Source organism: Camelus bactrianus, chromosome 3 (assembly GCF_048773025.1).
Source record: "Camelus bactrianus isolate YW-2024 breed Bactrian camel chromosome 3, ASM4877302v1, whole genome shotgun sequence".
Classification (NCBI taxonomy): Eukaryota; Metazoa; Chordata; class Mammalia; order Artiodactyla; family Camelidae; genus Camelus; species Camelus bactrianus.
The window spans coordinates 116,403,090-116,424,248 of record NC_133541.1 but is presented as its reverse complement, the minus strand read 5'-3'; the positions used below and the strand labels follow the sequence as shown (position 1 = coordinate 116,424,248).

General features: G+C 57.0%; 1 long non-coding RNA gene across 1 annotated transcript in view; it reads left to right on the top strand.

Moving 5' to 3' along the window:
- LOC141577123 (uncharacterized) overlaps nt 1–11,460 on the top strand; it is a 99,391-nt gene extending 87,931 nt beyond the window's left edge. The window contains exon 3 of the long non-coding RNA XR_012505739.1: nt 8,645–11,460. This is a non-coding gene — a long non-coding RNA (uncharacterized LOC141577123). The remainder of the gene's footprint in view (nt 1–8,644) is intronic.
- The last annotated feature ends 9,699 nt before the right edge of the window (nt 11,461–21,159 follow it).

Genomic DNA, 21,159 nt, shown 5'->3' with positions numbered 1-21,159 from the left:
AAATGGAAAAATAAAGGATGATATAAAAGATGGGAAACAAAAAAACTACACTAAAGAAAAAAAAACCAGAAACAACTTCAGGGGTAAGGAAGTGTACTTCGGGTGGGGGATGGGATTCACGGTGGGATTTTGGAGAAGGTGTAGGTGGGGGCAGAGGGGGCTCTGCCCTAGGGGGTGATGATGCCTGGACTGGGTCACAGCCCAGTGGTGCAGGTGCAGGTGCAGGAGCGGCAGGCTCTTCAGGAGCGGCAAGATCAGCAGGAGCGGCAGGCTCTTCAGGAGCGGCTAGATCAGCAGGAGCGGCAGGCTCTTCAGGACTGGCTACATCAGCAGGTGCGGCAGGCTGTTCAGGAGCAGCTAGATCAGCAGGAGCGGCAGGCTCTTCAAGTGCGACAGGCTCTTCAGGTGCGGCAGGCTGTTCAGGAGCGGCAGGCTGTTCAGGAGCGGCAGGCTGTTCAGGAGCGGCTAGATCAGCAGGAGCGGCAGGCTCTTCAGAAGCGGCTACATCAGCAGGAGCGGCAGGCTCTTCAGGAGCGGCTAGATCAGCAGGAGTGGCAAGATCAGCCAGAGAGGCAGGCTCTTCAGGAGCGGCTAGATTAGCAGGAGCGGCAGGCTCTTCACGAGCGGTTAGATCAGCGGGAGCGGCTGGCTCTTCAGGATTGGCTAGATCAGCAGGAGCGCTAGGCTCTTCAGGATCGGCATGATCAGCAGGAGCGGCAGGCTCTTCAGGTGTGGCTAGATCAGTAGGAGCATCAGGCTCTTCAGGAGTGGCTAGATCAGCAGGAGCGGTAGGCTCTTCAGGATCGGCATGATCAGCAGGTGCGGCAGGCTCTTCAGGTGTGGCTAGATCAGTAGGAGCATCAGGCTCTTCAGGAGTGGCTAGATCAGCAGGAGCGGTAGGCTCTTCAGGATCGGCATGATCAGCAGGTGCGGCAGGCTCTTCAGGTGCGGCAGGCTCTTCAGGAGCGGCTAGATCAGCCAGAGAGGCAGGCTCTTCAGCAGCGGCTAGATCAGCAGGAGCAGCTAGATCAGCAGGAATGGCACGCTCTTCAGGAGTGGCTAGATCAGTAGGAGCATCAGGCCCTTCAGGTGTGGCTAGATCAGCAGGAGTGGCACGCTCTTCAGGTGCGGCAGGCTCTTCAGGTGTGGCTAGATCAGTAGGAGCATCAGGCTCTTCAGGAGCAGCTAGATCAGCAGGAGTGGCAGGCTCTTCAGCAGCGGCTAGATCAGCAGGAGCAGCTAGATCAGCAGGAGCGGCAGGCTTTTCAGGAGTGGCTAGATCAGTAGGAGCATCAGGCCCTTCAGGTGTGGCTAGATCAGCAGGAGTGGCACGCTCTTCAGGAGCGGCAGGCTGTTCAGGAGCGGCTAGATCAGCAGGAGCGGCAGGCTCTTCAGGTGCGGCAGGCTCTTCAGGAGCGGCAGGCTCTTCAGGTGTGGCTAGATCAGCAGGAGCGGCAGGCTCTTCAGGTGCGGCAGGCTGTTCAGGAGCGGCTAGATCAGCAGGAGCGGCAGGCTCTTCAGGTGCGGCAGGCTGTTCAGGAGCGGCTAGATCAGCAGGAGCGGCAGGCTCTTCAGGTGTGGCTAGATCAGTAGGAGCATCAGGCTCTTCAGGAGTGGCTAGATCAGCAGGAGCGGTAGGCTCTTCAGGATCGGCATGATCAGCAGGAGCGGCAGGCTCTTCAGGTGTGGCTAGATCAGTAGGAGCATCAGGCTCTTCAGGAGTGGCTAGATCAGCAGGAGCGGCAGGCTCTTCAGCTGCGGCAGGCTCTTCAGGTGTGCCTAGATTAGCAGGAGCGGCAGGCTCTTCAGCAGCGGCAGGATCAGCAGGAGCAGCTAGATCAGCAGGAGTGGCAAGATCAGCCAGAGAGGCAGGCTCTTCAGGAGCGGCTACATCAGCAGTAGCGGAAGGCTGTTCAGGAGCGGCTAGATCAGCAGGAGCGGCAGGCTCTTCAAGAGCGGTTAGATCAGCGGGAGCGGCTGGCTCTTCAGGATTGGCTAGATCAGCAGGAGCGGTAGGCTCTTCAGGATCGGCATGATCAGCAGGAGCGGCAGGCTCTTCAGGTGTGGCTAGATCAGTAGGAGCATCAGGCTCTTCAGGAGTGGCTAGATCAGCAGGAGCGGTAGGCTCTTCAGGATCGGCATGATCAGCAGGAGCGGCAGGCTCTTCAGGTGTGGCTAGATCAGTAGGAGCATCAGGCTCTTCAGGAGTGGCTAGATCAGCAGGAGCGGTAGGCTCTTCAGGATCGGCATGATCAGCAGGTGCGGCAGGCTCTTCAGGTGCGGCAGGCTCTTCAGGAGCGGCAGGCTGTTCAGGAGCGGCTAGATCAGCCAGAGAGGCAGGCTCTTCAGCAGCGGCTAGATCAGCAGGAGCAGCTAGATCAGCAGGAATGGCACGCTCTTCAGGAGTGGCTAGATCAGTAGGAGCATCAGGCTCTTCAGGTGTGGCTAGATCAGTAGGAGCATCAGGCTCTTCAGGAGCGGCTAGATCAGCAGGAGCGCCAGGCTCTTCAAGTGCGGCAGGCTGTTCAGGAGCGGCTAGATCAGCAGGAGCGGCAGGCTCTTCAGGTGTGGCTAGATCAGTAGGAGCGGCAGGCTCTTCAGGTGTGGCTAGATCAGTAGGAGCATCAGGCTCTTCAGGAGCAGCTAGATCAGCAGGAGTGGCAGGCTCTTCAGCAGCGGCTAGATCAGCAGGAGCAGCTAGATCAGCAGGAGCGGCAGGCTCTTCAGGAGCGGCTAGATCAGTAGGAGCGGCAGGCTGTTCAGGAGCGGCTAGATCAGCAGGAGCGGTAGGCTCTTCAGGATCGGCATGATCAGCAGGAGCGGCAGGCTCTTCAGGTGTGGCTAGATCAGTAGGAGCATCAGGCTCTTCAGGAGTGGCTAGATCAGCAGGAGCGGCAGGCTCTTCAGGTGCGGCAGGCTCTTCAGGTGCGGCAGGCTCTTCCGGAGCGGCAGGCTCTTCAGGAGCAGCTAGATCAGCAGGAGTGGCAGGCTCTTCAGCAGCGGCTAGATCAGCAGGAGCAGCTAGATCAGCAGGAGTGGCTGGCTCTTCAGGAGCGGCTAGATCAGCAGGAGCGGCAGGCTCTTCAGGAGTGGCTAGATCAGTAGGAGCATCAGGTTCTTCAGGAGTGGCTAGATCAGCAGGAGCGGCAGGCTCTTCAGGTGTGGCTAGATTAGTAGGAGCACCAGGCTCTTCAGGAGCGGCAGGCTCTTCAGGTGCGGCAGGCTCTTCAGGTGCGGCAGGCTCTTCAGGAGCGGCTAGATCAGCCAGAGAGGCAGGCTCTTCAGCAGCGGCTAGATCAGCAGGAGCAGCTAGATCAGCAGGAATGGCACGCTCTTCAGGAGCGGCTAGATCAGCAGGAGCGAAAGGCTCTTCAGGAGCTGCAGGCTGTTCAGGAGTGGCTAGATCAGCAGGAGCATCAGACTCTTCAGGTGTGGCTAGATCAGCAGGAGCGGCAGGCTCTTCAGGTGTGGCTAGATCAGTAGGAGCATCAGGCTCTTCAGGAGTGGCTAGATCAGCAGGAGCGGCAGGCTCTTCAGGTGTGGCTAGATCAGTAGGAGCATCAGGCTCTTCAGGAGTGGCTAGATCAGCAGGAGCGGCAGGCTCTTCAGGTGCGGCAGGCTCTTCCGGAGCGGCAGGCTCTTCCGTAGCGGCAGGCTGTTCAGGAGCAGCTAGATCAGCAGGAGTGGCTGGCTCTTCAGGAGCGGCTAGATCAGCAGGAGCGGCTAGATCAGCAGGAGCGGCAGGCTCTTCAGGTGCGGCAGGCTGTTCAGGAGCGGCTAGATCAGCAGGAGCGGCAGGCTCTTCAGGTGCGGCAGGCTCTTCAGGAGTGGCTAGATCAGCAGGAGCGGTAGGCTCTTCAGGATCGACATGATCAGCAGGAGCGGCAGGCTCTTCAGGTGCGGCAGGCTCTTCAGGAGCGGCTAGATCAGCCAGAGAGGCAGGCTCTTCAGCAGCGGCTAGATCAGCAGGAGCAGCTAGATCAGCAGGAATGGCACGCTCTTCAGGAGCGGCTAGATCAGCAGGAGCGAAAGGCTCTTCAGGAGCTGCAGGCTGTTCAGGATCGGCATGATCAGCAGGAGCGGCAGGCTCTTCAGGTGCGGCAGGCTCTTCAGGTGCGGCAGGCTCTTCAGGAGCGGCTAGATCAGCCAGAGAGGCAGGCTCTTCAGCAGCGGCTAGATCAGCAGGAGCAGCTAGATCAGCAGGAATGGCACGCTCTTCAGCAGCGGCTAGATCAGCAGGAGCGAAAGGCTCTTCAGGAGCTGCAGGCTGTTCAGGAGCGGCTAGATCAGCAGGAGCGGCAGGCTCTTCAGGAGTGACAGGGTCTTCAAGAGCGGCCAGATCAGCCAGAGAGGCAGGCTCTTCAGGAGCGGCTAGATTAGCAGGAGCGGCTAGATCAGCAGGAGTGGCAGGCTCTTCAGCAGCGGCTAGATCAGCAGGAGCGGCAGGCTCTTCAGGAGTGACTAGATCAGTAGGAGCATCAGGCCCTTCAGGTGTGGCTAGATCAGCAGGAGTGGCACGCTCTTCAGGAGCGGCTAGATCAGCAGGAGCGAAAGGCTCTTCAGGAGCTGCAGGCTGTTCAGGAGCGGCTAGATCAGCAGGAGCGGCAGGCTCTTCACGAGCGGTTAGATCAGCGGGAGCGGCTGGCTCTTCAGGATTGGCTAGATCAGCAGGAGCGGTAGGCTCTTCAGGATCGGCATGATCAGCAGGAGCGGCAGGCTCTTCAGGTGTGGCTAGATCAGTAGGAGCATCAGGCTCTTCAGGAGTGGCTAGATCAGCAGGAGCGGTAGGCTCTTCAGGATCGGCATGATCAGCAGGAGCGGCAGGCTCTTCAGGAGTGACTAGATCAGTAGGAGCATCAGGCCCTTCAGGTGTGGCTAGATCAGCAGGAGTGGCACGCTCTTCAGGAGCGGCTAGATCAGCAGGAGCGAAAGGCTCTTCAGGAGCTGCAGGCTGTTCAGTAGCGGCTAGATCAGCGGGAGCGGCTGGCTCTTCAGGATTGGCTAGATCAGCAGGAGCGGTAGGCTCTTCAGGATCGGCATGATCAGCAGGAGCGGCAGGCTCTTCAGGTGTGGCTAGATCAGTAGGAGCATCAGGCTCTTCAGGAGTGGCTAGATCAGCAGGAGCGGTAGGCTCTTCAGGATCGGCATGATCAGCAGGAGCGGCAGGCTCTTCAGGTGCGGCAGGCTCTTCAGGTGCGGCAGGCTCTTCAGGAGCGGCAGGCTGTTCAGGAGCGGCTAGATCAGGCAGAGTGGCAGGCTCTTCAGCAGCGGCTAGATCAGCAGGAGCAGCTAGATCAGCAGGAATGGCACGCTCTTCAGGATCGGCATGATCAGCAGGAGCGGCAGGCTCTTCAGGTGTGGCTAGATCAGTAGGAGCATCAGGCTCTTCAGGAGTGGCTAGATCAGCAGGAGCGGCAGGCTCTTCAGGTGTGGCTAGATCAGTAGGAGCACCAGGCTCTTCAGGAGTGGGTAGATCAGCAGGAGCGGCAGGCTCTTCAGGTGCGGCAGGCTCTTCAGGAGCGGCAGGCTGTTCAGGAGCGGCTAGATCAGCCAGAGAGGCAGGCTCTTCAGGTGTGGCAGGCTCTTCAGGAGCGGCAGGCTGTTCAGGAGCGGCAATATCAGCAGGAGCGGCAGGCTCTTCAGTAGTGGCTAGATGAGCAGGAGCGGCAGGCTCTTCAGGAGTGGCTAGATCAGCAGGAGCGGCAGGCTCTTCAGGTGTGGCTAGATCAGTAGGAGCATCATGCTCTTCAGGTGCGGCAGGCTCTTCAGGAGCGGCAGGCTCTTCAGGAGCGGCTAGATCAGCAGGAGCGGCAGGCTCTTCAGGATCGGCATGATCAGCAGGAGCGGCAGGCTCTTCAGGTGTGGCTAGATCAGTAGGAGCATCAGGCTCTTCAGGAGTGGCTAGATCAGCAGGAGCGGTAGGCTCTTCAGGATCGGCATGATCAGCAGGAGCGGCAGGCTCTTCAGGTGCGGCAGGCTCTTCAGGTGCGGCAGGCTGTTCAGGAGCGGCAGGCTGTTCAGGAGCGGCTAGATCAGGCAGAGTGGCAGGCTCTTCAGCAGCGGCTAGATCAGCAGGAGCAGCTAGATCAGCAGGAATGGCACGCTCTTCAGGATCGGCATGATCAGCAGGAGCGGCAGGCTCTTCAGGTGTGGCTAGATCAGTAGGAGCATCAGGCTCTTCAGGAGTGGCTAGATCAGCAGGAGCGGCAGGCTCTTCAGGTGTGGCTAGATCAGTAGGAGCACCAGGCTCTTCAGGAGTGGGTAGATCAGCAGGTGCGGCAGGCTCTTCAGGAGCGGCAGGCTGTTCAGGAGCGGCTAGATCAGCCAGAGAGGCAGGCTCTTCAGGTGTGGCAGGCTCTTCAGGAGCGGCAGGCTGTTCAGGAGCGGCTAGATCAGCAGAAGCGGCAGGCTCTTCAGGAGCGGCAATATCAGCAGGAGCGGCAGGCTCTTCAGTAGTGGCTAGATCAGCAGGAGCGGCAGGCTCTTCAGGAGTGGCTAGATCAGCAGGAGCGGCAGGCTCTTCAGGTGTAGCTAGATCAGTAGGAGCATCAGGCTCTTCAGGTGCGGCAGGCTCTTCAGGAGCGGCAGGCTGTTCAGGAGCGGCTAGATCAGCAGAAGCGGCAGGCTCTTCAGGAGCGGCAATATCAGCAGGAGCGGCAGGCTCTTCAGTAGTGGCTAGATCAGCAGGAGCGGCAGGCTCTTCAGGAGTGGCTAGATCAGCAGGAGCGGCAGGCTCTTCAGGTGCGGCAGGCTGTTCAGGAGCGGCTAGATCAGCAGGAGCGGCAGGCTCTTCAGGATCGGCATGATCAGCAGGAGCGGCAGGCTCTTCAGGTGTGGCTAGATCAGTAGGAGCATCAGGCTCTTCAGGAATGGCTAGATCAGCAGGAGCGGTAGGCTCTTCAGGATCGACATGATCAGCAGGAGCGGCAGGCTCTTCAGCAGCGGCTAGATCAGCAGGAGCGGCAGGCTCTTCAGGAGTGACTAGATCAGTAGGAGCATCAGGCCCTTCAGGTGTGGCTAGATCAGCAGGAGTGGCACGCTCTTCAGGAGCGGCTAGATCAGCAGGAGCGAAAGGCTCTTCAGGAGCTGCAGGCTGTTCAGGAGCGGCTAGATCAGCAGGAGCGGCAGGCTCTTCAGGTGCGGCAGGCTCTTCAGGTGCGGCAGGCTCTTCAGGAGCGGCAGGCTGTTCAGGAGCGGCTAGATCAGCCAGAGAGGCAGGCTCTTCAGCAGCAGCTAGATCAGCAGGAGCTGCTAGATCAGCAGGAAAGGCACGCTCTTCAGGATCGGCATGATCAGCAGGAGCGGCAGGCTCTTCAGGTGTGGCTAGATCAGTAGGAGCATCAGGCTCTTCAGGAGTGGCTAGATCAGCAGGAGCGGCAGGCTCTTCAGTTGTGGCTAGATCAGTAGGAGCACCAGGCTCTTCAGGAGTGGGTAGATCAGCAGGAGCGGCAGGCTCTTCAGGTGCGGCAGGCTCTTCAGGAGCGGCAGGCTGTTCAGGAGCGGCTAGATCAGCAGAAGCGGCAGGCTTTGCAGGAGCGGCAATATCAGCAGGAGCGGCAGGCTCTTCAGTAGTGACTAGATCAGCAGGAGCGGCAGGCTCTTCAGGAGCGACAGGGTCTTCAAGAGCGGCCAGATCAGCCAGAGAGGCAGGCTCTTCAGGAGCGGCTAGATCAGCAGGAGCGGCCGGCTCTTCAGGAGCGACAGGGTCTTCAAGAGCGGCCAGATCAGCCAGAGAGGCAGGCTCTTCAGGAGCGGCTAGATCAGCAGGAGCGGCAGGCTCTTCAGTAGCAGCAGGCTCTTCAGTAGCGGCAGGCTCTTCAGTAGTGGCAGGCCCTTGAGGAGCGGCAGGCCCTTGAGGAGCGGCTAGATCAGCAGGAGTGGCAGGCCCTTCAGGTCCGGCAAGAGCAGCAGGAGCGCCTGGCTCTTCAAATGCAGGTGGAGCAGCAAGATCTTCAGGAGTTGCAAGATTAGCAGGAGCTGCAGGATCTTCAAGAGCAGGAGCAGCAGGAGGGAGCTCGCGGTCTCCTGCTGGATCCTTGTGGTCCTGTTTTTGTTCTTTGGCATGTTCCCCTGTCCCCGCCTGCTCTGGACCTGTAGCTGTTGGTGTGGAGAGAGCTTTAAGTCTAGTGGTTGTGGTCAGGCTGTGAGAAAGGAAAAAGGTACCCACATGCCTCCCTTTCCATGTGCCTTTTCAAGGAGAGAAATATTTCCATAGCTTTGCAGACAGCTCCCACCCAGCGAGTGCCCACAGGATGTGTTCTGTGACTGAAGTCTTCCAGACAGGTGGTCTGAGGCCAGTCTTTGCTCTGGTCCCAACAGCAGCCTTTGGGGACGCCTCCCTGTGTGGCCCAGCCCTTCGCCCTCCCTCACCTACACACGCACACCAGCCCTGCCCTTCTCACCTTTGGGCTCTGCTTCGGGGGGCTCCTGGTCCTCTACCTGACTCCCCGGGAGGTGGGCACGGTGCTCCAGGTCAGAGCTGGGGGTGCTGAGCTGCCCCTCAGCCCCAGGCAGGATCCTGGGGAGAGACCTGGGCGGTGTGTAGGCAGGAGGCCGTGGTGGTGAGGAGCCCTTCATACCCAGACTCTTCTGGAGCCTGCGCTGGCCTTCCAAAGTGTGGCACACCATCCTCTCGCTTGGGCAGGTGTCATGGGTGTCCTGGTCCCCCGGATCCTGTGGTGTCCGGCTCTGCAATGACAGTGACCGGCAGCCGGCCCGGCCCGGAGGTCTCAGAGCCCTGCCTGGCCAGGACCACGCCTGCTTCTGCCCCACTCGACCCTCTGCTGCCAGATCATACTGGGACCTTGGACCAGTCACCCGGGAGGCAAGAGACACACCCAGAGGGCATGGGCGCCACCTCGGGCAGCAGGGCCCTGCCCTGGTTCTCCACATCCCAGCCAGCCCGCTTGGACCCAGGTTGTGGACGTGATCGGCCCCCCAGGCCTCCCACCCTTCCTCAGCCTGCTCTTGCTTGAGGCAGGACCCCCCCCAACATGACTGCCCCACCTCCACCAGTCAGGAAGGGGCCGTGGGGCTACCCGGGTGGGATCTGAGTGGTGGCCTGGCCTGGGCGGGCCTGCCGTGGGCCTCCCTGTGTTACCTTTCGGTCCCTCTGGCCAAAAGGCCAGAGGTGCCTGGGGTGAGACCTGACCCACTGTCGGCACTGTTGGCGAAGGCCGTTGCTGTGGGCTTTCCAGGGGCCGCGACCTCGGGATCTTGGGATGCAACAAGACATGTCTGAGTTGAGCTGAGTTCACCAGCCAAGTCAGTTGAGAAGGGTTCTTCTCTACAGGCCTGGTGACCTGGATTCCAAGTTCTGTTGGGCTCTGTTGCCAGGGAAGTGAGGTCACTTCCTGGGGTTCCCTTCCCCAAGCTTCCTCCTTACACAAAGCTCCCCAGGGGCCTCTCTGGGCTGCCGATGGCTCACTTCCCACCCCATGCCATGTCCACACAGTGACACCAACTCGGCCCCTCCTATAGCCCTAGGGAGGCCTGGATGCAGCCAGGGCCACAGCTGTGAGGACACAGCTGGGTTCAGACCCGGCTCCTCCACCAGCAGTGCTGTCACGCTGGACAAGCCACCTACCTCTCAGGGTCTCCCCAATCCCCCATCGGCCCAGTGGGGATCATTCTGGACCCTGCTTCCTAGGAAAGCCATCCTGTCTCTAGAACCACAAACACCTACTGCACCTGTCACCTCTGCGGGCTGGCATCACAGGGAGCTCGTGCACAGACTCAGCAAAGGAAGGGCCCCACAGAGGGCTGGTGGGGAGCAGGACACACCCCACACAGGCCGGGGCCTTCCCTGGGCTCTGGGGAAAGTCACCCTCCTTGCCGCCTGCTTCCCAGCTCCCTGTCGGCGGGTTGCAATTAAACACAACTCTGACATCGTCTGTTCTGGCATGAGACCTCCTAGGTCATTCTGTCAGGTCAGATTCAGGCCCAGTGCCCCATCTCGGCCTCTGGGGTGGGCTGCCCCACAGTGGCTCCCTCCTTTTTTGCCCTCTGGTCACACGTCCTTGTGTGATCCCCACACTCTCCCCTGCAGGGTCGTGGGCACTGGGACCGGGTTCTGACATGTAGACTGACTTGAGACAATGTGCGTGAGTTCCACTCATTCCCTGCTCCAGTGTTCCTTCTCTCTCTGTCTCTCAGTGCCTCTCTCTCTCCCTCTGCCTCTATGTTTCAGCCTGTCTCTTTCCTGTATGCGTATGTGCATACGATTATGTGTATATGTATGTATTTATATGTGTGTATTTTTAGGGCCCAGGGCAGGCACTTCTGAAAATGCCTTGATGACATATTATTTTGAATTCATGTTACTGAAGAAAACACATCTTTGAAAGCTGTGCAAGCACTTTGGGGGGATCAGCTCTAAGGACCAGCACTGCTGGGGAAGGGATGCACCTGTGGCCCTTTGATGTGTCCTGCTCACTGTTCCCCCAGAGAGGAGTGTCTTTTCGCTCTTCCCTCCAGGGGATCTGCTGGGGCCTCTGCCTCCTCACGTTGTCACCAGGGCTGGTTGTCACCAGGCTAAAGACCTGCCAGTGTGATGGTGACCAGTGCTGTCCCCCACAGTGTGTCTGTCTGCCTGTGTCCTCACCCGAGAGGTCAATCACCTCTAACACACACTGGCCACCTGCAGTGCTTCTTGTTGGAACTGCCTGTGTGTGTTCTGTGTCTTTTCAGAACACTGGGTTTCGAGAGGTTTTTAGACCACATGGGTGTGAAACCTTTCTCTGACCTTGCGTCAAGAGGAATGCTTTTTCAGGTTGTGGTTTGTCTTTTGAGCTGTCTTTTCTGGTCTTTGTTTTTTGGTTTTGTTTGGTTTTATTTTGCCACAGGAAGAGCTAAGCATCTCCCTTTGGTTCTGGTTTCACGCTTAGAACAACAGTGCCTACCCCGAGATTATGCACAGTTACTAAAAGGGCTTCATTTAGTATATCTCATCTTTAATCCATCTGGAGCTTCCTTTCAAAATACAAAATGCTAATTCACGTAAAAACAAAAAGATTTACCTGTCCTAACTTAAGAGATGTGGGCAGACCTTTTATATGATGTCATTGATAGGGAACCTCCAGGATAGGTAAAGACAGAGAGCAAGGGGATGAGGGCTTGTCACAGGCTAGGGGAGGGAGGACGTGCGGTGTGCTTCGGATACAAGGTTTTACTCTGAGGAAGGAAGGAGTCTGAACCCAGACAGGTGCTGATCCCACAGCATTGCGAGTGCACTTAATGCTCCTGAACTGCGCAGCTTAAAGTGGGAAAAGGCTAAACTTAATTCTTGTAAACTTAAACCATAAAAATAGATGATACGTAATAGAAAAGAACAAATCTGACTCCATACTAGATCTCTTCCTGTGGCTTTAACCCGTGCCCTGTTATCTAGGCTTAGTCTTGTCTGTCTCACAAACAGGAGAGCCTGTTCCTCAAGGCTCTGATCTTCAAGCACATTAACACTTTTGCACTGATATAAAAACAACAAGTTGCAGAATAGAAAATAACTTGTTTTGTTAGAGGTTGTACAGGGGCACCATGACTTGACCCACGTGGACAGCTATAGACCAAGAACATGGTCGACTAATGTCCTGGAGAACCATCTTCCCCAAGTCAGACTTTAGGCTCCTTTTCTACTAAAAAGGGGAGGGGCTGTGGTTGGTTGATGCAAACTTCTTGGTGCAGGAATTCTTTGTTTTTGGAATCCTTTGCAGCTGTCCATGTGGGTCAGGTTATGGTGCCCCTGTAAATCCTCCAACAAAACAAAGGTTATTCCCTATTCTGCAACTTGTTATCTTTATAGGAGTGCAAAAGTGTTCATATCCTTAAAGGTCAGAGCCCTGAGAATAGGCTATCCTGTATATTTCAGGCTAAAGGCAACAGGGCAGAGGCGGACAGGGGACTTCTCATTGGCCCATCAACAGTCTCCCCAATTCAAGGGACTGACCAGCGTCGTGGTGGGTTCCAAGGTGGCCTGTCCAGCGCAGCTGCCTGCTTGGCTCTCCAGCCTTGGGCTCCTAACAAGGACACTTTCAAATCTTCTGTCCTTTTCCCCTCTGCCCCGGGGCAAATGAACGCAGTCCCTGCACCCACCTGGGCTGAGCCCAGGCCACACACATAGCCCGACTCACATAGCCCACTGCCTGCTGTCCATCCCCAGGCTCAGCAGCACCCTCACACCCCCACAGGCCCCTGTGTCTCCGCTCTCAGGGTCCGGATCACCATCCGGGCCATCAACCACCCAAGGCCCACAGGCCAGTGGCAGGCAGCCTGGGACCACCGTGACCCCCTGGCTCAGATGAGGCGCAGGGCGTGGAGGTTAGAGTGCCTGAGCTGGAATTGGAACTGCTTCCTGCCTGGCCCGCTGCGCCCTGTAGCCTCAGACTGTGCTGTGCCTCACTAGGTCAGATTCCCGCTGGTGGCAGTCACCATGGTGACCAGAGCCCGGACTTCCTCGCCCCACCCGCCGGGGTAAGGGGTGAGGGTGTCAGCTCCAGGTAGGGGTGCACTCTGAGTGAGGGGGATCCCGCGTTGAAGGAGGACAGGCTGAGGGGTGAAGGGGAACGCATCAGGATGTGGGGGGTCCTGCGGTGAGGCATGAGGAGTGTGCTTGGGGTGTGAGGGCCACAGGTGAGTACTAGCAGGGTGGCGTGTGGGGGCGGGGACTTCCTTGTGACAAGAAACCCTGTCTTGGGGGTGCAGTCTGAGACTGGGGGTGGCGGGGCAAGCAAGGGGAGTGGGGCTGGGGTGTGTGGCCTGGCCCAGGGCCGGTGCTGGTTCTGGTTGAGTGCCAGGACCTAGTCCGGTGACGGGGTGGGGTCGCTGGTGATGGAGACCCGGTGGGGTGGGCAGAGGGGTGGGCGCGCTCTACCGCCCTACCGCCAGGCCCCGCCCAGCCCGGCTGGGCCCACTCGCAGAGAACCAGACAGCGGGAGCCCCACCCCGAGCGTCCGCGCTGCGGGCGGGAGGAGGCGCGGACACGCAGATGCCGGACCCCGCCCGGCGCGTGTGGAAGCTGGACGGTAGCCGGGCGCCCCTGGACCTGCTCCCGAGGAGGAACGCGGCTTGGGGTCTGGGCCGCCGCTTGCCGTCGCCTCCGCTGCCATCGCCGGGCAGGTAAGGGGGCGCTGGTGGGGGCGCGCAGGTCGGGGAGCCGGGTGAGGTCTGGGCTGCGCAGCTGGGGAGGCGCACAGGGAGGGGGGGCGTGGGGTGAGGTCCAGGCCGCGCGTCCCGTTATGACCCTGAGGCGGGTGCGGGGCCGCCGCCATGGTTCGTGGTGCCTTCCCCCGGTTAGTAGCCCCTGAACCCCGTTTCTTTGCTGCCGCTTGTACCCGGGTTTGGGTAAGCGGGTGCAGCCCCGGGAGGTGGGAGGGAGCCGGACTGCCCTTGAGCACTTCCCACCGGCCCTCAGGTCATGGCCTGCCTGCGGGAGGCGGGTGCGAGGCTGCCAGGGTGCGGGGCCGGCGGTATCCGCGGCAGCAGCAGGGAGAGGGGTCTTCTCCTGGGAGCTGTCGAGTTGTTCCCATCTACCCCACGGCCTGTCCTGGGGGCTGTCTCTAAAGCCCCAGATTTGCAGGACCCAGGTTACAGGTCAGTCTGCTTTTGAGAGGAGGGCGCGGTGCGGTGAGTGTGCAGGGATGGCGGTAGCGACAGCGGGAAGTGGTAGCAAATCCCCGCGCTCACACAGGGCAGCCCCAGTCCCGCCATCGCCGCCTCCATCCCCTGACAGCACAGCTCCCGCCTCCGGGGAGCAGGCTGATCTGTAAACTGAGTCCCACGAACCGGGGGGGGGGGGGGGGGGGTAGCAGAGGCCAAGGCCAGGACAGACTGCAGGGGAGTTTGAAGCAAATCCATAGACTCGCATGGGCAGATCCCTAAACCCGCGGTTGCTTCTGCTGCCTGCGACCACACCGGGCCCGCCTCCCGGGAGCAGGCTGACCTGAGGACGTGCCTGGGACAGTAGAGGCTGCCTCCAGGCCATGCTGCGGGGAAGATGGGGACAAATCAACCAGTTCGCCAGGGCAGCGCCCCTCTCCCCCCGCCAGTGCCCCAAGTTCATGGGACACTTCCAGGTCAGTTGGCTCCGGAAGGCAGGTGCGGTGCGGTTAGAGGGCGGCAGGGGGCAGGTGGACTTGCTCCCATCTCCCCGGGGCCTGTCGTGGGGGCAGCCTCTGCTGCCCCAGGTTCACAGGAAGCATGTGTTCATGTCAGCCTGCTACTGGGAGGAGGGCGCAGTGCGGTCAGAGGGCAGCGTTAGCAGCAGGAAAGGACTTTAGGAGGACCCGGCTCTAGCCCAGGGTAACTCACTCTCCTTTTTTCTTCTCTTGCTTCCTCAGTTGGTGGCTGTAGCAGCTTTTCCAGTATAGGTTATTAACAGATTTTGAACATAGATTTCTGTGCTATACAGAAGAAACTTAAAAAAAAATTTATTGTATATTTAGTGGCTAACATTTGTAAATGTTAAATAAACTCCCACATTTAGCCCTTCCCACCCCCTTTCCCTGGTAACCATAAGATTGTTAACCAATTTTGCGAACCTGTTTGTTTTGTAGATGAATTCATAGTGTCATCTTTTTTTTGATTGCACATATGAGTCATATCATTTGGTATTTTTCTCTTTCTGGCTCACTTCACTAAGAATGACGATCTCTAGGTCCATCCTTATTGCTGCAAATAGCATTCTTTTAACCTTTTTAATGGCAGAGTAGTATTCCATTGTATAAATATACTACATCAGCTTCATCCAGCCACCTGTTTTTTCATTTAGGTTGCTTCCACGTTTTGGCTATTATATATAGTGGTGCTATGAATACTGGGGTGCAGGTACCTTTTTGCCTTGGAATTTCCTCTGAATATATACCCAGAAGTGGGATTGCTGGATCATAAGGTAAGTCTGTTTTTAGTTTTTTGAGGAAATTCCATTCTGTTTTCCATAATGGCTACACCAAACTACATTCCCACCAGCAGTGTAAGAGAGTTCCCTTTTCTCCATACCCCCTAGCATTTATCATTCATGAACTTTGAAGTGACGGCCATTCTGACTGGTGTTTTGTAGTTTTGATTTCCATTTCTCTGATAATTAGTGACAGTGAGCATTTTTACATGTGCCTATTGGCCATTTGCAGTCTTCACTGGAGAATTGCTTCTTTAGGTCTTCTGCCCATTTTTGGATTGGGTTGTTTTGTTTTCTTAAGTCATATGAGCTGCTTATATATTCTGGAGATCAAGCCTTGGTCAGTTTCATCTTTTGCAAAAATGTCCTCCCATTCCGTAGGTTGTCATTTTGTTTTGCTTATGGTTTCCTTTGCTGTGCAGAAGCTTTTAAGTTTCATTAGGTCCCATTTGTTTATTCTTGCTATTATTTCTATTGCTTGGGTAGACTGGCCTAGGAGAAGATTTTTGAGATGTATGTGAGATAATGCTTTGCTTAGATTTCCTTCTAGGAGGTTTATTGTATCTTGTCTTATGTTTAAGTCTTTGATCCATTTTGAGTTTATTTCGTGTATGGTGTAAGGGAGTGTTCTAACTTCATTGGTTAATTTTTGTTTAAATGTTTGGTAGAATTCTCTGCTGAAATCATCTCAGCCTGGAGATTACTTTTTCATGAATTTTAGAATTATGAATTAAATTTTGTTAGCAATTATAGGGCTATTCTAATGATCTGTCCTGTTGGGTGAGTTGTGGTAGTTTGTGTGTTTCAAGGGGTAGGTCACTGATCTGAGCTGTCAGATTTCCATGTGTGCTGTTGTTCGTGGTATCTGTCATCCTCTTCATGTCTGCAGGATTGGTGGTAAAATCACATTTCTTTCCTGAACTTGTTAGTGTCTTTCTCTCCTTTTCTTTGTCACGCTTGCTAGAGATTTATTGATTTTATGAATATTTTCAAAGAACCAGGTTCATTGCTGTGGGCTGGGCACCGTCCACTGCTCACATGTGGGGCCCAGAAACCCTCCACACGGTGCCAGCACTCAGGTGCTGTGACCCACTTACAGACACGAGGGCCCCAATACTGACGATGAGGTAACTCACCTGGGATCTCACCGCCAGCAGGTGGTGGAGCCACAGTTGCATCTCAGATCCCCACAGCAGGCCCCCCAGACCCTGCAGTGGGCGAGGATCCAGAAGGAGGGACCATAAGAGTTCTTTTCTTTGATAAGTGGAGAGTTTGACAGCATTCCTTCTTTTCTTCCCATGATCAGCAGCGGAAGGTGTTGAGAACAACTTCAGAAAACCTCAGAAACTGCTCATTTTTCTCTACAAATGTTGTCTACACCACCCCTGGGACATGCGTCAACAGGTACGATGGCACCTTCTGGAAGCCCGCCAGATGGAGCTGGAGATGGCAGACCTGCACGTCTCCACCCTGAAGTATAAGCAGGCTGAGCAAGAGAGGTGGGTGCCGGGGTTGGGGGGGTCGGAGGTGGCGGGAGCCTGAGGCCCTGGGACATCCTGTGAGCGTGGGTGCCGCCCTTCTCAACACCGCAGTGGTTCTGGGCATCCCCGTGCCCTTGGGAAGAGCCTGGTGTGTCTGGGAAACCAGGGCCACTGACGGGGTTTGTGTCTTGTACCACCAGCTTCAGGGCAAGCATTTCACCAGCGCCATCGCTCCGGCCCTGATTCCGGCCGCCTTGTTCGGCCTTGCCCATCTGCTAATAACCCCGCAGTGAGTGTTATTCTGGGTCCGTCCATCAGAGGTCGCCAAGCGTCGTTCGCTTTTCACGTTCAGGCTGGACTCCCGCAGTCACAGTCCCGTGGTGCCCCCGCCTCGGGGGGCAGCCTGCGCTGCACACCAGTGCCCCATTTCCTGGAGGAGGTGGCCGCACGAGCCTGATGGCCGGGGCAGGGCTGCTCCTTCTGAGCTGTTAGTTTTAAATGTACTCAGTTTTGCGACCTCTCCGTCCGTAGCACACGCACCACGTCATGACAGCCTCTGCGAGAGGAAACAGACCAAACGGGCACCCTGGTTTCCAGGTGCTTGTCGACAAATGTTCAGAAACATTAAAATAAGAAAAAGTTGGCTCTGGAAAGGGACACAAATACAATAACTTTAATAACATTTAACCATTATAACTCAAAATTGAGTTTGGCATTTTTTGTTCTTTATAAGGAAAAACCCCAGAAAAATCTGCATTTTCTCCACATGTCCCACTGTCTTCACACTTGATCTCAGCCAAAAGGCCGAGAAACGATTGTACCACTTTCTTAATGAACCTCCCGAGTGGAGTCAATTCAAAACACATGGCAGCCACCCCCACCCCCAGACACTGCACACACTGGCCACCTGGATGGCCCTACCTGGGGATCCAACTTTTTCTAGAAAAGTCCCCTCTAGATGAGGCCCAGGAAGAGGGCAGTGCGCGGCAGCCAGGTCTGTGCAGCGCTCGGCCTTCCTGCATGAGGAGAGTGCCTCTCAGGCGCTCCCAGGGCTAGAGGGACCCTGGGGTGGCAGGGAAGTGAGGGCGGACACAGGAGGGGCTCCTCTGCTAGAAGAGGACCAGCATGGGCAGCTCCCCAGACACCATTGTTGCTTCCCTGGGGCTGGGACCCGGGACCTGGGTAGGGCAGGGGAGGAAGGGCGGGGCCCCTGGCATCCTCTGGGCACACCTGACCTGGCCCAGCCTGCAGGGACTGTGTGTCATCTGTCCTAGGGGTGTGACCGTCCTGCTCCTCCTGGAGTTCTAAGTCTGCTTCCTGGTGTCCTGTGTCTGTACCTGCACGTCACCTGGTCCAGGTACGTGTGTGTGTGTGTGTGTGTGTGTGTGTGTGTGTGTGTGTCCTGTGCCTGCTCTTCACCTGGACCAGGTGCAAGTGTGTATGTCTCTTGCACCTGCCTATCACCTGGACAGGTAGGTGTGTGGCCTCTGCCTGCCCTCTTGGCAGGACAGGTGGAGGCAGGTTGTCCCTCACCTTCCTGGCAGGTGAAAAGAGTCGTCCATGGGGCACAAGCTCCTTAGGCCCCATCCTGTGCGGGTTGCTGTCTGGAGTTCTGGGAGCGCGCCCCGACGGGTGGGTGTGGATGGCGACTGAATGAATGAGCACAAGGGGTGATGCTGTTCTCCCCGAAAGGAGGGTCCTGTGCCCTGTCGGGTGTTCATGTTGTAGACGGGGTCCTCCACACTCTCGAGGACTCTTCCTTGGCTTAGGAACCAGGGTTGAGCTCGTGGCCCCGTGCTGCCCGGGGCTCCTGGGAGAGAGGAGCTCTGGCCTTGTCCTGCACACCGTCCACATGTCCTGAACCTTCTTTTTCAAACGTCCCGTTTCCCCACTAGACCCCCATTTGTCATGTCTGACAGACTCAGTGTTATCTTTGTACAGTTGTTGAAAGCAACTACTTCTTGGGAAGATTGAATCTAGATTTATTTATTTAAATTCTTTGTTATTCATAGGTACCCTGTTGATTGAAGTTGAGAAAAAAAATGCTGTTTAAATAAACAGCCACAGTCCAGCTCTTTGATTTCACAGACGGGGTGGCTTCTGGCTTGGTCAGCTGCAGTTTCCCACTTCAGGTAAGATGGCTCTACTCGCCTACTTCCAAATGAAAGCATGGCCAATAGACACTGGTTTGTAAGTCCTGTCACGCTCTTCCCCAGTGCTGGGAACCCATGTGCCTGGTGGACACATGGTTCTCCCGGTGGAGGCAGCCCAGGCTCCACCAGCCCCTTTCTTTCTGAATGTCCACTCTCCCCTCCTCGCCCTCCCTCGGCCCTAGCATTTTTCTCAGTGTGGGGTTTTGACCCAGCACCGCAGCGGGTCCCGCTCCCAGCTGCTGGGCAGGAAGCAGCTGGGGCGGAGCGCATGGTCCTGACGGCAGGCGGCGTGTGCCTGTTCAGGGGCCGACCCGTGTGCTCACATGCTGCCCTCCCCAGGCCCTGGATGTGGTAGCTGGGCTCTGAGTTCACGGGGCTTGTGCAGAAGACTGGGGCCAGGCGACAGGAGGTGACTGTGGGGCCAGGTGACAGGAGGTGACTGTGGCGCCAGGCATGGACGGCAGGATCCGGCTGGGGAGGATGGGGACTGGCAGGTGGGACAGAGCTGCCCAGCAGAGGCCCAGCACATACTGAGGAAGGGAGGTGCTACAGGGCACGGCTGTGCACGCAGCTGGGTTGGGGCCCATTGCAGCTGTGTATCCCCGAGAAAGCCTGGGAGTCAACAGAGGGCTTTCCTCTGTTTCATGGAAGTGGCCACAGCCAGGGCATCAAGGTCGGTGTGGCAGCTCTGGGACCACCTGGGACCTTCGCCCACCCTGCTGGCTCCCTCGTCACTAGGGGCTGCCAGCTCCAGGGCCTTCGTGTCTCCGTCTGTGAAAGGGATGGGAATTGGAGCTGATACTCATCATGTACTAGGAGCAGGGCCTGGGACACCACAGGCTCAACTGAACATTCTTAGAACAAGAGGAGAAGCTGGTGAAGCAAAGGGGTGGGATCCCTGTCGGTCCTGGAGGCCAGGATGCCGTGACCAGAGGAGGCGCTCTGCAGGGCTAGGGGCGGAAGGCGGGAGAGCAGGCAGCTGGAGAGTCGGTGGTGAGGGCTGGAAAGGGGCAGAGCTGGAGCAACCAGGCGTGCGGACCTAAGGGCTTGAGGCTGGGCGGCCTGCCGAGGGTGTTCCTGCAGCAGTGCTGGCCCTGGGTGGGGATGTGGTGGGACCAGGGCTGAGCCGGAGGGGCAGAGGGAGGAGGAGTGGGGAGGAGGGCACCAGAGGGGTACACACTGGACCGGTCACTGGGCATCTGCAGGTTTGGATGCGCTCTGCTGTGTGGGGCTCCAGGCCTCTCTGGTTCCTGGGGACGCGGGTGTGATGGGACTTGGAAGGAGGCCGGGTGTGCTTCTAACAGCACCCCCCAGCTCTCCCACCCAGGCCCAGTGCTCATGGTCGTGTGGCAGCCTCATTTTTCTGTCCACTGTCCCAGTAACCCCTTGGTGGTATTCTGAGCAAACGCAGAGGGGATCCTTCAGGAGGGTGAGAGTCCCGACCTGGCCTGCCTTCCCTGTGTTTCCAAGTCCACACTCATTCCCCTAGTCGCACGACAGGCCAAGAAATCAGGACACGCGGTGTCGGGGTAAAGAATAGTGACTTAATTGGGAAAGCCAGCTGACCGAGAAGATGGCAGGCTAATGTCCTGGAGAGCCACCTTCTCCAAGTGAGAATTTAAGCTCCTTTTACACTAAAAAGGAGAGGGGTTGTGGGTGGTTGGTGCAAACTTCTTGGTGCAGGAATTCTTTGTTTTTAGAGCTGTGGGTCAGGTCATGGGGCCCCTGTAAAAGCTATAACAAAACAAATGTTACTTTCTATTCTGCAGCTTGTTGTCTATAGGAGAGCAAAAGAGTTCGTCTCCTTAAGGCTGAGAGCCTTGAGAATAGGTGCTCCTGTGAATTTCAGGCTCCTTGAGAATAGGCTCTCCTGTCAATTTTAGGCTGAAGGCAACATTGTTTCACAAAAGTTGCAGAGCTGGTAAGACAGCCTGGAAAACAGCACAGGGTTAAAGGGAAAAGAACAGATCTAATATGCAGTCAGATTTGTTCTTTTCTATTACACCTGCTGCCCCAGCAGGGCTGGCCTCAGGGAGGAAGGGTGTCCCCCCAGCCCCCGAGAGCCGCCTGCAGAGTGTGGGGAAGGCAGGGAGGGGGTTTGCCTGCTGGTGAGATAAACTAGACATGGCTGATGAATGGACAGTGACTGGAAAGTTAGAAAACTTCTGGGGTTTCCCTCTTTAGGGAGGGAGAGGGAGCCTCAGTAGAGGGCAGTGACCCTGGAGAGAAACCCGAGAGCTCCTGCCAGTCCCTGCAGGTGCCCTGCCATCTCTCATCTGCTTCCCGTCCAGTCTCCGTCCTCGTGTTGCATCATGTCCTACCCCAGCCCCAGTGCTCACACTGTATCTGTGAGGGACAGGTATATTTAGCATAGATTGTCAGTATCGTTTGAACTCCGAATTGCAACTCGGGGGGGGGGCTGTGAAATTTTTTTTTTTTTCGTGAGCTGTGTATGAAAGGAATGGAATAGGAATGAATGAAACATCACTCTGTCATCAGGGTTTCCTGGAAGTTTCTTTCAGATGTGTGTGTCTGTGCGGCTGTGATTCACATGGTTCCTGATTTGTGGCCTGGTTGGAAGCCTTTGAGTGCCCCGCCCCCTGCATTGGAGCATGCGGTCCAGGGAGCTGGGCTG